Below are 14137 nucleotides of genomic sequence, written 5' to 3'. Positions count from 1 at the left end.
CCAACACACCGTCGTGTATAGTGTTGCCCGCTACTCGCTTCGAGCTGAAGCTGAGTACAATAGGTCACCTTCTTGCATTTAGAGGATTAGAGAATGAGGATCCATATGTTCATGTGAGGATTTTTTTGGAAATTTGCGACATTGTAAATACGCAAAATGCCCCAGCAGAAGCGGTGCGTCTTCGGTTATTCCCTTTGTCCCTACAGGATAAGGCAAAATCCTAGCTACTCAACAATAGACCTGGATCTATCACTTCTTGGGATATGTTGCAAAGCAAGTTTTACAACAAATTCTTCCCAATTTCCAAAATCAATAACCTTCGTCTACATATCACCAATTTCAGACAGAAAGAAGGGGAAAGATTCACCGATAGCTGGGAGAAGTTTAAAGAGCTTACTATAAAATGCCCACCCCACGAGTTTGAGAATGAGGTGCTTGTTCAAATTTTCTATAGGGGACTAACACCAAGTGAGCGAAACTCACTTGAGACTATGAATGGTAGAGAATTCTTAAGTCTTACTGGGGATGAAGCCTATAAAACTTTGGACGAAATGGCTGAACGAGCACAACAATGGGATTTTCAAGATAGTTGGGACAGACAACAACCCGCTCCCAAGACAGGAGGCATCTATGAGGTGAGGAATGATGCTGAATTAAGGGAGGAGTTCAAGGTTCTCAGGCGTCAGTTTGACACTATGGTCTTAAACAAACCAGTGAATGTAGCAGATACTTACCAAGTTGATGCATGCCGGTTATGTGATAGTCAAACGCACTTCACTCAAAACTGCCCAACTCTGTCAACAGAGTATCCAACTGAGCAAGTCAATGCCTTCAATGAGTACAGAAAACCCACAACTGGATTGTTTTCTAAAACTTACAATCCAGGGTGGCGGAATCACCCTAATTTCTCTTGGAAGCAGAATCAGCCATTGAACTAGGGTAGTACCTCCACTCAAACTCATAATCAATACCGGCCATCTCACCAAGCTCAACCGCCTGTTTATCAGTCCACCACTCAAGTGCCACAGCCTCCACCACAATCATCACTGGAAGACATGATGAGAAAATTAATAGAAAAAGTCGACCAGTCCAACTCCCAAGCCAATTCCAACTCCCAAGCTATACAAGAGCTCAAGAATTCCAACTCCCAAGCTATACAAGAGCTAAAAGGTTTTACCAATCAAGCTGTACAGGAGCTGAGGAATTCCAACATGGCTAATGGCAGAGACATACAAGAACTTAAGCAGGCCATGATCAAGGTAAAAGGACAAGTTGGCCAGATAGCAAATCAAGTGAGGGAAAGAGAAAGAGGGAAGTTCCCTAGTCAACCTGTGCCTAACCCAAAAGGGAAATTTGTGATTGGAAGTTCCTCCACCTCTATGCATGGTCAGGAGCATGTACAGGCCATCACCACTCTAAGGTCAGGCAAACAGGTGGATAATCAAGTGGACATGCCTGAAGAGGCCACTAAGGCTGCAGTAGAGAAGGAAAACCTGGACAAGCCTGCGGAAGACACAGGACCGGACATTGCCATTCCGATTACTGAGGATCCTTCTAGAAAGTATATACCCAAAGCTCCGTATCCAGAAAGACTGATAGCGCCAAAGAAGAGCTCGAAGTTCGATGATATTTTGTAAGTGTTCAAGCAAGTGCAGATAAATATTCCATTCCTAGATGCCATCCAGCAAGTGCCTTCTTATGCCAAATTTCTGAAGGATTTGGTCACCATCAAAAGAAAGACGAACGTCCCCAAGAAAGCTTTCCTGACTGAGCAGGTCAGCTCTATCTTGCAATACAAGATGCCTGTAAAGTATAAGGACCCTGGATGTCCTACCATTGCTTGCAAGATTGGTGACAATCGAGTTGAGAAAGCTTTGTTGGATTTGGGGGCCAGTGTAAATCTACTACCATATTCAGTATATGTTCAGTTGGGATTGGGAGAGTTGAAATCCACTTCAATTACACTTCAGTTGGCTGACAGATCTGTGAAGGTTCCAAGGGGAATTATTGAAGACATGCTGATCAAAGTTGATAAGTTCTACTACCCTGTGGACTTCAAGTTCCAATCATATAGGGCGTCCCTTTTTAGCTACGGCTAATGCCCTAATCAACTGTAGAACTAAAGTCATGAAGATATCATTTGGAAACATGACAGTGGAGCTGAACATCTTTGATATTAGCAGGCAGCCATTTGAGTATGAGGAGGTCAGAAGCACATGCTCAATTGAGGAGATAGTAGAGAAAACTGTTAATGAACCAGATATTGATGACCCCCTGGGAGAATGCCTGATTGCACTAGGAAGTGACATAGAACTGGGCAATCTATAGGAACAAGCTGACGCCTTGTTAAACTCAACTCCTGTGATTGAGACGGAGATTGCAAAAATTACTTTGACATCATCCCCTGATCCATCTTCATTAGCAACTGAGCCTGTCAAGCGGGAGCTGAAGCCTCTACCAGACACCCTGAAGTACAAGTATCTGGATCCTACAGAATCTCTGCTTGTGATCATTGCTGCAGACCTGGATACTGATGAGGAACAGAAGCTGCTAGAAGTTTTGAGAGAGCATAAAGAAGCAATCGGGTGGTCAATAGAAGATATCAAAGGAATCTGCCCTGCAGTAGTGATGACCAAGATTCATCTAGAAGAAAATGCTAAAACTTCTCGCGAGCCACAGAGACGGTTGAATCCGGCCATGCAAGAGGTAGTTCGAGCAGAGGTAATTAAACTTCTGGATGCGGGAATCATATACCCAATCTCTGACAGCAAATGGGTGAGTCCCATTCATGTGGTGCTAAAGAAGGCAGGGATTACAGTTATCAAGAACAAGAAAAATGAGTTGGTCCCCACTCGTGTGCAGTCAGGTTGGAGAGTGTGCATTGACTACAGGAAGTTAAATACCGTGACAAGAAAAGACCATTTTCCTCTACCTTTCATCGATCAGATGTTGGAGAGATTGGCAGGCCATGAGTACTACTGTTTCCTTGATGGTTACTCCGGCTACAACCAAATTCCACTGGACCCCGAAGATCAAGAGAAGACTACTTTCACTTGTCCGTTCGGTACATTTGCCTATCGCAGTATGCCGTTTGGATTGTGCAATGCACCCGCCACTTTTCAACGGTGCATGATCAGCATCTTTCAGATATGGTTGAACGTCACCTGGAGATCTTCATGGATGGCTTCTCAGTCTTTGGTTCATCATTTGAGGAATGTCTACATCATCTCACATTGGTGCTAGTACGGTGCAACGAGAAGAATTTGGTTCTGAATTGGGAAAAATGCCACTTCATGGTGAAACAAGGAATTGTTTTGGGGCATGTAATTTCCCACAAAGGTATCGAGGTTGACAAAGCTAAGGTTGATTTGATATCTAACCTCCGCCCCCACGGACAGTTAAGGAGATTCGGTCATTTCTGGGACATGCTGGGTTCTATAGAAGATTCATCAAGGACTTCAGCAAGATTGCAAGACCTCTATGTAATCTATTGGCAAAAGATGTTCCTTTTGATTTCAATGACAAGTGCCAGACAGCCTTTGAGATTCTGAAAAAGACCTTAACTTCTACACCAATCATTCAGCCACCTAATTGGGGGGTTCCGTTTGAGATAATGTGTGATGCCTCCGATTATGCTGTGGGAGCCGTTTTGGGTCAGCGAGTAGAGAAGATTCCGCATGTCATATACTATGCCAGCAAGACTCTGAATGATGCACAACTTAACTACTCCACTACTGAAAAGGAGTTGTTAGCTGTAGTGTTTGCTCTGGATAAGTTTAGATCTTACTTGCTAGGGTCTAAAGTCTTAGTCTACTCGGATCATGCTGTGCTGAAATATCTATTGTCAAAGAAAGATGCTAAATCTCGTCTCATCCGATGGATTCTGTTGCTGCAAGAGTTTGATATTGAAATCCTGGACAAGAAGGGTTCCGAGAAGGTGGTAGCTGACCATCTATCTAGGCTGGTTGTGGACTTCAATGAAAATGTTGTGCCAATTGCTGAGACATTCCCTGATGAACAACTTATGCACATCTCTCAAAATCCTGCACCATGGTTTGCAGACATAGTGAACTACCTTGTCACTGCCCAGATGCCATCACATTGGACCAGGCAAGACAAATCAAAATTATTGGCTGGGGCGAAGTACTTCTTTTGGGATGATCCTTACCTGTTCAAATACTGCCCAGATCAGATTATAAGGAGATGCATTCCTGAAAATGACCAGCAAAATGTCCTATCTTTTTGCCATGATCATGCATGTGGAGGCCACTTCAGTTCTAAAAAGACCGCGGCGAAGATTCTTCAAAGTGGATTCTATTGGCCCTCCATGTTTCGTGATGCCCATGCCTACTGTTCAGCCTGTGATAGATGCCAGAAGTTAGGGAGCATTGGAAGAAGGAATATGATGCCGCTAAACCCGACCCTTATTATGGAGCTGTTTGATGTTTGGGGCATCGATTTCATAGGGCCCTTCCCTAATTCTTATGGGTATCTTTTCATCCTTGTGGGGGTGGATTATGTTTCCAAGTGGGTGGAGGCCATTGCATGCAAGACTAATGATCACAGAATCGTGTTGCAATTTTTGAAAGAAAATGTGTTCGCATGTTTTGGGACACCACGTGCCATCATCAGTGATGGGGGGAAGCATTTCTGCAACCGATATTTTGAGCAACTCATGAAAAAGTATGGCATTACTCATAAAGTTGCAACTCCCTACCATCCCCAACAAGTGGGCAAGTTGAGATATCCAACAAAGAAATCAAGAGGATATTAGAAAAGACGGTGAACCCGACAAGGAAGGACTGGTCTCTTCGACTCAATGACACTCTGTGGGCATACCGGACTACATTCAAGACTCCAATTGGCATGTCTCCCTACCGACTCGTGTATGGCAAGGCTTGTCACCTCCCTGTGGAATTGGAGCATCGGGCTTATTGGGCTATAAAGCAACTAAATTTCAACCTCACCAAGGTTGGTGAGCAAAGGAAGCTACAGCTAGATGAATTAGAAGAATTGAGGAATGATGCCTACAACTGTGCCAAGCTATACAAAGATCAGATGAAGAAGATCCATGACCAAAACATTTTGAGAAGATCATTTGAAGTTGGTCAGAAAGTCCTCCTTTACAACTCACGTCTGCATCTGTTTCCAGGAAAGCTCAAATCCCGATGGACTGGACCATTCATAGTGCGTGCAGTTTCTACTCATGGAGCCATCGAAATTCAGGATCCTAAGAATGGAAGTGCTCTCAAGGTCAATGGTCAGCGGTTGAAGCCATTCTTGGAACTGGAAATTTCGGAGAGTGAGGAATTGCCTTTGGAAGATCCTACGTCGTCTACTTAATCATCAGCAGTGAAAAGTCTGGCTGAAGACTGTAAACTTAGCGCTTATGGGAGGCATTCCTTTTTCTTTGGTATTTTTAGTCATTTTTTGTGTTGTTTCGTCTATCTTCATTTTTGTTTTATTTTTGTGTTTTTCAGGACGGGTGTTATCACGAGTAAGTTTGGGGGTCGTCTCTTTGCTCACTCTGGTTCCTCATACCTCTTGGTATTGTATTTCTGCCTACATTGAGGACAATGTGTGATTCAAGTTTGGGGGTATGGAAAAACACTTTGTCTATTTATTTTTGTTTTTATTTGTTTATTTTTATTTGTCTTTTTGTGTTAGAAATTTTGAAGAAAAAAAAATAATGCTACGTTTTTGTCAAGTTTGAGTTAAACTGTGACTGTGGTTTGTATTTCATTAGCTTGCTTAAAGGGTTGAACACATCATTATGTCATTTGGAGTCTGAGTCCTTTGACTTATTTTTGGGTAAAAGAGATTTCACTTGTTTTGAGATAAATTTTTATGAGCACATTAGCATGTTTTCTTTGAGGTATGATGTTTGAGCTTAAGCTTGCTCTCTTTTAGATTTGTGGGATGTCCTATTGATAAATAACCATTGGCTTGCAAGATATATAAAAATAAATAAATAAATAAAGAGAAGGAAAAAGAAAAGAAAGATCATGTTGAGTTTTCCGCTGAGTAACCGAACCTCTTGCCTCATTAAGCATTGAGTGTTCACGTCGAAAGGTGTGAAGCTCAGTGTTGATTTATGATATGGCTAATCTGACTTCGTAGCCTTTTTGACTTAAGTTAATAAGCCCTTAGAGATGTTCTGCATCTAGTGCCCTAAAGCCACCTGGCTTGGGAGTCATTGGCCTAACACTTGTTACATGAGTCAATTAGAAAGCTTAAGGGAGTTAGACATTGCAGAGCCTGTAAAAAAAAATTTAAAAAAAAAAAAATGCATATCTTGCCTTGGTTGTTTCATTTGATAGAGATTTTTACAAATTTTATGGAACTTGTCTTGAGTTTAAGCTGAACGCTTTATAATTGTATGCTAATTACACTTTACACTTTTCAGAACATATGAGGTCTAAATTGTCCATTTATAAGTGATTTGATTATGGATTTCCTTTTGACAGTGATGATGGTGTTTGGCTTTTTAAGTTTGCTCATGAATAAGAACCATGGTTTATGTGAAACTTCTTTCTTGTTAACAACATAGTACTACAATGTTTGTGGGTATCATTCCTGTTAAGCCCTCACGAGACTTCACTCGTCCACTAGGGATGCCTAGGGGTCTAAAAGGCTTGTTGCATATGCTAAATGCAATCGTCTCTCCCACGAAAGAGGAGTTATGTTTTGTTTTGTTTTGTTTTGTTTTCGTTCTATTTTTGGTTTTGTTTTGCTAAGGGACTAGCAAAAGTTAAGTTTGGGGGTGTTTGATGTGTGCCAAATATTGCATATTTGGACCCCTTAATTTACTTGTGTTAATCTTCTAGCTGTGTTATTATCTGATGTTCTGTGTTAGTTTTGTGTTTTTAGTATTCTGTAGGTGTTGAAAAAAAACTACTTTTTGGAAGAAAACATACTTTGAGAAGACCTAGATGATGTGGTTAAGTTTAACCAAATCCAAGAAATGGTTAAATCGGATTAAGGATAAGATTGGATAAAATTTCGAATTGGATTCAAATTCAGATTCTGCACGTCTCAGTATTTTGACCATAACTTCTCGTTCACGTATCCAATTGAGGTGATCCAAGCGGCGTTGGAAAGCTAACTCAAAAGAATACAATTCATTGTGAAATAAGATTTTCCTAATTCGGACTTTTACTATTCGAACATCGTCCCGCAATAAAAGGGTACAAACTTGGACGAATTTTATCCGATTTCAACTTGTAAAACCCTAAGTTTTAGGTCTATAAATAGGGAATTATCAAATTAGTTGAGGGGGCTACGAATTTGAAGATTGCAGAGGAGAAAGAAGAGAGTTTAAGGTTTTCCTAACTTTTGAATCTCTACTTTGTGATTCTTATTTGTAAGTACTCGATTTTACATTATGAATTCAATCAATCTTGTTTTGTCTTTCAATAACATGAGAGGCTAAACCTTCAACTAAGGTTGAAGATGAAGCCTCACTTATGATTAGCAACTTTGTTTCATGTATGTAATATTTCCCAATTTAATGGTTTAATTGATCTATTGTTTTACTTCTAATCAATTGGATTGAATAACTCTTGGATATCTTTTGTGATTCAAGGATACACTTGATGATTTAAGATTATTCAATACAATTGATTGCTTGGTTTTCTTTGTTAAAAATTGGATTTCCTTTGTAATTTATTCTCTGGATACAATTGATGTTTTGATAAAGATTAGATATTTTCTTGTGATTTACGGATACAGTTAATGATTTGATCGAATATTGGATTTCTTTTGTGATTTGGGTTATGAATGGATACATGGGATCTTTTGATTAATTCTTTGAAGCAATAGTAAAACAAACTTAAGATTTATATGTGAGAACTTTGGGGAATATTATAGATCATGAAATTATGTTGTTATGAATTTGTAAGTGCGGATTCCGAAACCTTAGTGCTTCGTCATAAGATTTCAATCACTTTAAATTGCTCATGCTTTTGCTTTTTCATTCAAACAAAAAAAATCTCTCAAAAATTTGGAACTAGACTAGGGTTTAATTAATTTAGATTTAAAATTGCTTTCAAGAATACAATTCCCTATGGGTTCAATCTCGCACTTGCAATCCATTAACTACAATTGATTCATGCACTTGCGAGTTAAATAAATTTGCACAACAATAGTTATGACCTATAAAGCATTAGTTTTCTGAATTAAAAATACCTAGGTGATTGCCACTGGAAGTACACCCGTTTCTCTCAAACAAAAAGATGTTTTATGGTGTATTAACAGAGACAACGCCCCTCTTAAATATTACCAACACTGCACGTTTATTTCTACTTAATGATAATTGGCGCATGTCGTACCCAACTATGAGGTTTACTTACTAAGTCGTTAGACTTACGCGGTTATTACATCTGGTAGGGGACCCAACGAGGCATCCCAATTTACTTTGAACCAGCCTGGGAGCCATCCAGCAACTCAAAGGTTGAGGCTCACTGTTAGACGTATCCTGCTTCCTATTACCCTGAGCATTCTTAAAAACATCAAGAGCCCGTGTAGCCAGCTGCATAATTACATTTGGATGAGAAAAGCTTCCACCATGCAGAACGTCGTTCCTACTCAACCAAATACGTCTGGCAAGCCCAGCAAAAAGAGCCATTTCCTGTTGATCACACTTGCTAAATAGGCCTTCAACAACCCGCAAGAAGCCCGGACCAGTAAAGTGGCTCTTCTGAAATTTTACTATGCCCATACACCACACATCCAATGCTGTCGGGCACTGCCATAAAATATGGAACCCAGTCTCCACCATAAAGCCACACAGCGGACATACGGGATCAGTGATGATTTTCCTTTTGTACAAATTCTCACGTGTAGGGAGAATATCATGACAAGCTCGCCAACTGAAATTTTTTTTCAACTTTGGGAATTGGCAATGCCCACAATTTCTTCCAAACACTTTGCTTTGCCAATAGAGCCTTATTGGAGCTGGTAAAATCACGAAAACCTATTCCTCTCAAAGCTCTAGAAAGGCCCATTCTCCCCAATTCATCCAATTAATTCGGGCATCTTGCCCTTGGTGACCCTACCAAAATTTTCGCATTTGCGAATTAATTTCCGAACATAGAGCTTTTGGAAGAAGGAAAACACTCATGCAATAAGTGGGTATGGCCTGTACCACCACCTTGAGTACGATTTCCTTACCAGCTTGTGACAAAAAATTTAGCTTCCAATCCTGTAATCTCTTCCACACAATTAGTAATGCCCTTGAAAGTTGTTGTTTGGGACTTTTCCCCACCAAAGCAGGGAGACATAAGTAAGTATCATATCGTTGGGTGGCTTGAATCCCAACAATCGCCAAAATCGCATCCTTCTCCTCCAAATGAGTGTTTCTACTAAAAAAGATGGATTTCTTATTATTATTGAGGCGTTGACCCGACGCTGTTTTATATAGCCGTAGAATATTCGTCAAGTGGTCCCATTGTGAGATGCTAGCCTTGCAAAATAATAAGCTATCATCCGCAAAGAAAAGATGGCTTATCTAATGGCCTTTTTGAAGTAGAGACCCCCGTCAAAACCCCTTCTTTGTTATCTAACATAGAACTTAGAACCTCTGGACATAGAAGGAACAAATATATAGGGAGAAATAGGATCTCCTTGCCTCAAACCCCTCTCCGGTGTAATCTGCCCACAGGGTTTGCCATTCACCATAATTGTGTATTGGACCGTCGTGGCACACATCATAATAAGATGTATCTACCGTGGTTCTCTTAAAAACTTAATTCAATTCAGCAACATTATAAACTAATTCTCCAAGTTCCAATGTTTCATTCTTGAAACAAGGCTTAAAAAAAAATCAATAGCATTAAATAAAGGAATCAAACAATATTAAAGCCATTTTTTAATATTGGATTAAATGCTAAGAAGATGAATGTTTCATTCTAGAAACAAGGACGAAATCAAATGGCAGGTGTCGCGAGATCATTGAAAATTCGTGGCAGGGAGACACCTACTACACTGACCCGTGGCTTAATCTGAAGAGAAAGATGGCAGTTTGTCAACGGTCATTGATGAAGTGGCAGTGGGAAGAAGTCAAAAAACCAAACAGATTATTTGGGGAGAAATGCCGAGAACTGGCGGACCTTCAAGGGGAAGAAAATGATCCGAATGGTGGGCTCACAATTGCAATCCAACAGGAATTACAAATCCAGTTGGAGCAAGAAAATCTGAAGTGGAAACAGCGCGCAAAAATGGATTGGCTCAAATTTGGGGACCGTAACTCCAAATTTTTCCATGCATGTGCGAACCACCGACGAAAGGCAAATAAAATATGTCAAATTCGGGACGAAAGAGGAGATTTATGGAAGACTCAAGGGGAAATTACACAAGCTTTTGAGAACTATTTTGCAACCTTATTTACCACGGGGGGTTTTGCAATTTTTGACGAATGTTTGGAGGCGGTAGAGGAGAAGGTGACGGCTTCTATGAATGAGTCGATTATGAAACCTTTTGGGGAGGACGAAATCAAGGAGGCCCTATTCCAGATGGCCCCTTTAAAAGCTCCAGGCCCAGACGGATTCAATGCGGGCTTTTACCAGAAACATTGGGACATTGTGGGCCCTGAGGTTTGCAAATCTATACTTTTCTCTCTCAATAATGCTGTGTTGGATAGTTCGATAAATGCTACGTACATAGCTCTTATTCCTAAGACATTAAATCCCTCATGTGTCTCGGAATTCAGACCGATTAGCTTGTGTAATGTCCTATACAAGATTTTGACGAAGGTTCTAGCCAATCGGTTAAAAGAGATTTTACCTAGCATTATCTCACAGTACCAAAGTGCATTTATCCCTGGACGGCTGATCTCAGACAATATTTTGGCTGCATATGAAACCCTCCATACCATGCAATCCAGAATGCGGGGTAAGAAGGGGTACATGGCAGTCAAAATAGACATGAGTAAGGCTTACGACAGGGTGGAATGGGGATTCTTGGAGGCAGTTATGGGGAAAATGGGTTTCACACCCCAGTGGATAAAACTGGTCATGATGTGTGTCTCTTCAGCACACTATGAGGCTTTGGTTAATGGGGTACCTTCGGGTAGAATTGTGCCAACCCGGGGAATTAGACAAGGCGACCCACTGTCACCCTATTTATTTTTAATCTGTGCTGAGGCCTTAAGCTCTTTACTTTTAAAGGTGGATAGAGAAGGAGACTTAGAAGGGGTGCCTACTTCTAAACGGGGACCTCGACTAAATCACTTATTTTTCGCTGACGACAGCTTACTTTTTTGTAGAGCAGATTTGGGTCACTGGAATCGTATCTCAAGCCTTCTCCACATTTATGAACAAGCCTCGGGACAGAAACTGAACCATTCCAAGACAGCCATTTTTTTCAGCCATAATACCCCGGGTGATATGAGACAGAAAATTCTTGAGGTGGCTGGAATCCCAAGCTCCCAGAGATACGATACTTATCTAGGCTTGCCAGCCTTGGTGGGTAAGTCCCGGACTGAAGAATTCAAGGGGATTATTGACAGGGTGTGGAAAAAATTGCAAGATTGGAAACTCAAACTTTTATCCCAAGCGGGACGGGAAATTTTACTTAAGGCAGTGGTACAAGCTATTCCAACCTACTGTATGAGCGTTTTTAGGCTCCCTAATACATTATGTTCCCAACTCAACTCTCTCATGCAACAGTTTTGGTGGGGCGCCTCAAGCGTACATTGGATGAGTTGGCAAAAGATGGGCCTTCCAAAGTCTCGAGGAGGGATGGGGTTTCGGGACTTTAGATGTTTTAATAAGGCCCTCCTTGCCAAACAATGTTGGAGGCTATGGCGAGAGCCGGACAGCCTAGTCGCTCGCATCCTGTCGGCGAAATATTATGTACACAGTTCTATTCTTGAGGCAAAAGTGGGGCACAAACCCTCCTATGCCTGGCGGAGCATTGTCGGTGCGAGTGAACTGTTAAAAGAGGGCCTATTTTGGAGGATTGGAAATGGAGAAAATACGAAGATCTGGGGCGATAAATGGGTCCCCCGTCCCACAACTTTTGCTATACAATCGACCCCTCGGATCCTTGAACCGGAAGCAAAGGTGGCGGAACTCATTGATAGAGATCTCCAAGGGTGGAATAAAGAGTTGCTCGAGCGAATTTTTGTCCCGGGTGAGGTGGAAGCCATTATGTCCATTCCTGTGAGGATATACTGCAATGATACTGTCAGCTGGAGGGAAACTTCCAATGGTCTCTTTAGCGTTAAAAGTGCCTATCACGTGGCCATGCGGAAGGAAACTCAGAAGCAGGCGAGTAGCTCCAATCCTGGATTTTGTAAGAAGCTGTGGGGTACCCTATGGGGTCTAAAAATCCCAAACGTGGAGAAGAATTTCCTTTGGCGTGCATATCACGAGATCCTGCCCACCAAAGCGAATCTATGTCGAAGGAAGATAGTAGGAGATGCGCTGTGTCCAATGTGTGGGCGAGAAGATGAAACCAACTTCCACATCTTGTGGGATTGCCCATCGGCGAGGGACGTCTGGAGTGCTAGCCTGAAGAAGTTCCAAAAGAGCTCCCTAGGTGGTCCAACCTTTGCGAGAGTGATGGAGGAATTCTTCACGAGCTGCGAACCAAAGGACTTGTGCTTGTTTGCAGGGATAGCCCGGAGAGTGTGGCACAGGCGGAATGAGCTGGTCCATGAAGGCTCTTTTAGTCATCCGAATACATTGGTTCACCAAGCCAATCTTGCTGTTCTCGATTTCTCGGAGATAAACGCTAGACAAGCTAGTTCCCTTTCAGATTTCGCAGAACCTGACGGGGGTCTTGGTGTTGGGTAACCTTTGGGTGGCGCACATCATGGCCTGTATTCCTTCAGGGAGAAATTTGATGCCCAGGGAACAGGAGGGTGGTTTAGAAGGAAGCAGAATTGTTCTATGTTGGAATTTGGATTTGTAATCCTGATTAATGATCATCAATAAAGTCTTCTTTTATCAAAAAAAAAGAAACAAGGCAAAGAAAGAAAACGAATTAAAAATTGATTGGAGTCATGTTCCATTCTTGAAACAAAGCAAATTTTTATTCTCCTTTACATTTTACATGTCCTTCAAAATGAGAAAAAATAAATTAAATTAAATGCTAAGATAGAAAGTCTCCAACCATTTTATTCAATTACAAGCTACTCTATTTAGAACTTTCCATTTTTTTTCTCCCTTTATTTCTTTATTCAAGTATTATTCAAATTTGAATTCCTCTTCTTTCTCCAATTTCATCATCTTCCAACAACTCACTGTACAAGTTCTTAAAATCATTCCGTAGTTGGATTTGATTTCACGAATTATTGAATTTTCATTAGAGAAAATTGTAATTTTATAAAGACTATATTTACACAATGATCAAAATTTATAATTGTATACATAGTGATCATTTTGTTATAGAAGTATATCGCAAAGATTTATAAATTTAATTTAAAATTATACGAATTTATGTAGAACTAATTTATCTTTCCCTGTGCAGGTTGAAAGGGTTAAATAATCATATCATAAAAATTAAAGTGAAATCGAAATACTTCATTTGACAAATCAGGTTTTATTGTTCTGTTTTTAAAATTTATTTTATTCTAGTAATAATCTTTTTTTATTATAAATCGTGTTTCTTTTATTTGTAAATATTTTTAACTATTGACGTGTACTAAAAAGTATGCATAATCTCCAAGAGGTAGCTCAATCGGCTGGAATCACGCCTAATGAAGTAGAGATCACTAATTCGAATCGTCTTCTCCCTTCTTATGTGAACATGTCAAAAAATAATAATAATGCATATGAATGTTAAAAACTTGAAAAAAAAAAAAAAAAAAAATTAATTAATTAATTGAATCTAAAAACAAATCTCAAAAATATAAGAGGGCCGCACTTGCCGGACTTGCTTTTTCTTTTTCTGTCTCCATTGGTACCCTGCCATTCTCTTCTCGTCCACTTTAGTTCTTTCACTGTTGGGTTTCAAACCCAGAAAAGAAAATTTAAAGAAAATTTTCCCTCTTTCTTTCAGTTCTTTGGGGAACATTTAGGCGTGGCTTGTTCAGAGCAGGAGTTCCAAAATTCGGCTTCGTGTCTACCGGCCACCCAAATTTGACACCCACATACCCTGCGTCACCCACGACATAGCACAGCTGCAATATTCA

General features: G+C 40.5%; 1 non-coding gene across 1 annotated transcript; it reads right to left on the bottom strand.

Annotated features, from left to right (window-relative positions):
* Positions 1–315: 315 nt before the first annotated feature.
* LOC132176768 (small nucleolar RNA R71) lies at positions 316–421 on the bottom strand. The gene has a single exon (XR_009439623.1). It is a non-coding gene; the product is annotated as a small nucleolar RNA R71 (small nucleolar RNA).
* Between the last annotated feature and the right edge of the window lie 13716 nt (positions 422–14137).

The sequence above is a fragment of the Corylus avellana genome, chromosome ca3 (genome assembly GCF_901000735.1).
Source record: "Corylus avellana chromosome ca3, CavTom2PMs-1.0".
Lineage (NCBI taxonomy): Eukaryota > Viridiplantae > Streptophyta > Magnoliopsida > Fagales > Betulaceae > Corylus > Corylus avellana.
Note: the sequence above shows the minus strand (reverse complement) of the source record. Positions and strands in the feature narration are given on the sequence as shown.